Source organism: Macrobrachium nipponense, chromosome 6 (assembly GCF_015104395.2).
Source record: "Macrobrachium nipponense isolate FS-2020 chromosome 6, ASM1510439v2, whole genome shotgun sequence".
NCBI lineage: Eukaryota > Metazoa > Arthropoda > Malacostraca > Decapoda > Palaemonidae > Macrobrachium > Macrobrachium nipponense.
In genome coordinates, this window is record NC_061108.1 from 67094408 (window position 1) to 67097787 (window position 3380).

Below are 3380 nucleotides of genomic sequence, written 5' to 3' on the forward strand. Positions count from 1 at the left end.
TGGTTTAACAGACATCCTCAGGTTTGGATTCTGCTTTTCCAATTTTATTACTTCAGCATAGGAGGCTTTGTATTTTGGAAGCGGTGAAGAGGGATTGATTGCAGGAGGCTTGTTGGGAAGAGGGGCTCTTTCCTCTTCTGCTGGTGTTTTCCTGCAGGCTTTCTTCTTCTTCCGAACAGTGGTCCATCCTTCAGCTTTGAATTCCTCCTCTAACACAGAAGGAGCAGGGCTTTGTATTTCTGTTTTCCATTACTTGAATAGCTGTCAATGGAAGTTTGGTCTTCATCGGACATCTCTTGATAGTTTTCTTCACTTGAAAAAGGTCCAGTCGATGTACTCTCTTCTTCAAAAAAGGTTCGATGATGACATACTGGCGAATCCATATTTGCAACGATAATGGGCTGCACCAAGGAAAAGACTCTTGGCCTTGGGCTGCACAACGGCATGATGATGACGAGTAGGAGGATCCATGTTGAAACTGCAACTGAGAAAAGAGGAAGTAATGGTAAGATTAAGCCAGACTTGTGCTGGCACAGGCTCCTGCTTTTCAGCAGTCTGTAACATCAGAAAAGAGGACTATTCCACCAATTTTTATACCCACAGGGTAAGACGGTTGCAACATGGAAATAAGAAAACATCAAGTGAGGATTAACGTGTGACTTTACATGATTAAAGATGCAAAGGATGGGGCTTTCTTACAAATACACTTATGCAAAGTTAGAATCTAGCATTAATAGTGTCGCGAATTATTTAGCGACTAGCTCACTAGATCGTGCCATATCTTACTGGCCGATAGACCTGATGGGAAAATTCCCAGCCCATGCACAAGGACAACTGAATTATGAACGACTATGACTTTACAATTTTATTTTAAAAATGCAGATCCTACTCTCATGTCTGCGATTATAAAAAGCATATGCAAATGGAAAGAAGGGGCATTATCGCCCTTACGATAGCACGAACTATCACGTGGGCATGAGGCCATAAGAATCTTCTAGAATAAAAAAATAAATTCACTAACTTACAGAAAAAAAGGATTCAATAATATTAAATGGCATCACTATCACAGAAAATCAATCGCTCAAACATTACGCTAACGATGGCTAGGATTTACAGTAATAAACTACTCAAATTCATATCACTCACAATTCCCTCGTGGAAACAAAGATATCACGCCTTAACTGGAGCTCATCATTGAACATCTACTTCACCCGGGTGCTCTCGAATGAAGCCGAAGGACGCTACGAGGTGCAAGAGGTGGGTCGTGCTCTTGAGAGCTAGTCATTTTTCGTATCTTTGAATTTCACTATAAGAACTTATTTCATTTTGACTAGTTAAAATTTAAACAAATTAATAAACAAGTGATCATTCCACTGACTTCAAAAACTACGAATCAATAATTCCTACGAAGATAAAGCATTCTGATCAAGAACCATCATGTCCCTGACGCCAGTCGAAATACGTGGAGATTTTTACGTATGCAGAATTCAGTCATGGAAAAATAGTGCACTTATTTTTCTCACGACAAATAGGTGAGCTTGAATTCATCGTAGTTCAGCAGACAAGTACAACATAAAATTGGCGCGAACACTCATGGTTTTGGCGCAAATACGCATGATCTTGGCACCAAATACACATGATTTTGGCGCCACCCTGAAAGTTATTTGGCTTTAATGCAAGAAAATACCCAAAGCACATGAAGTAAAGTTGGAATTACTTAACATACTTACACAATCTGTTAAGAAATTCAACTTAACAAATCTAAGACAATCTAGCTTAGAGATGAGAGCGGCCAAATTGGCTCTATATTCAAAATTTGGACACAAGTACTTCCCAGCAATCGAAACCATCTCGCCAAGGACATTGGTACTCTTTTCTTGTGGATTAATTATGCATGGCAGTTCGGTTGAGCAGGTACTAACAAACTGTTCCTTGATGAGCAGACATGCAAAATCATCGAAGTCTTTTATGCAGTCACCATTTTAATTTTTTTTTAAATCAATACCTCTGCAGCCTTGCTGCAAGCTGATCAATATACAGGCTCACCTTGTCCTGGTACAGAATTTCATCCTAAATCCTTCTTCAGACACCTCATATATTTTTGACAATGCTCCCTTTTATCTTTTTTTTTAATTCAATGCACAAAGCATACTTTAAAAATTCCAAACCCTTGCCTGATACCTACTAATGATTGAGACAATACACCATTCATCCTTAGATCAATCTTGGCCTTCCGCAGATTTCTGGGAATTAATGTTACGTAAGTGTCAACTCAAACAAACTGGAGATCTTTGAAACAAACAGAATAAACAAAATGCTTATGAAAATCATAGTTTCACTAACATCTACCAAACAATAATAATCTCAATCTATATATATCTACAGTTTTACATTAAGATAAAGTTCTCTCTAGTACTCGACGAGTTAATATAGAAAACGACAATGATCAGAGGGACTGCACGAAAAAGGTATCCGTCATTTAATTCAAACTTTGACAACATAACCTGATGAATCTGCACCGAAAGAATAATGTTTAACATTTTCTGATTGATGGACTCGTTGTGTAGCTAAGTTAATACTTATCCCAAGTCACTTTGCATGAGTTCGGACGCACTATAGGTAATTAAGGTGGCTTCATTTGCTATTCATTTTTGGATTAAATGCTTTGGTGTGACAAGCATATACAAAATACACGCTCTCTCTCTCTGTATATATATATATATATATATATATATATATATATATATATATATATATATATATATATATATATATATATATATATATATATATATTATATATATATATATATATATATATATATATATATATATATATTATATATATATATATATATATGGTGTCCGGTCAATTCGATCGACGGCAATTCGTCGTTGCTCAATTGTCCCCCAAGTCAATTCGGTCGTTGGGCAAATCGTCAAGTTCAATTATTTATTTTCGCATTCTCGACACTCCTTTTTTTTTTTTTTGCCTTACATATTGGACCCTTTTTGCTTCCTCAAAAAAGAAATTGTCTAATGAACAATTTTAGGTTTCAAAGTACTTTTTAAAACTTTGCTCCTTAAAAAAAAAAAAAGAATTGTCTAACGACAATTTTAGTTCAAAAGTACTTTTTAAAACTTTTCTCCTTAAAAAAAAGAATTGTCTAACGACAATTTTAGTTGTTTGAAAGTAATTTTTAGAACTTTGCTTCTAATATTGTATCTTTTTTTAGGAAAGGGGAAGTTACAATAATGTAAATACAAAAAAAAAAAGTGTAGTGTTTATTTTCAGATAATATATAATGAAAAATAGTAGACAAGTTACAATAAAATTCTTAAAATATTGGTTAAGCATTTAATATCTAAAATTTAAGATTG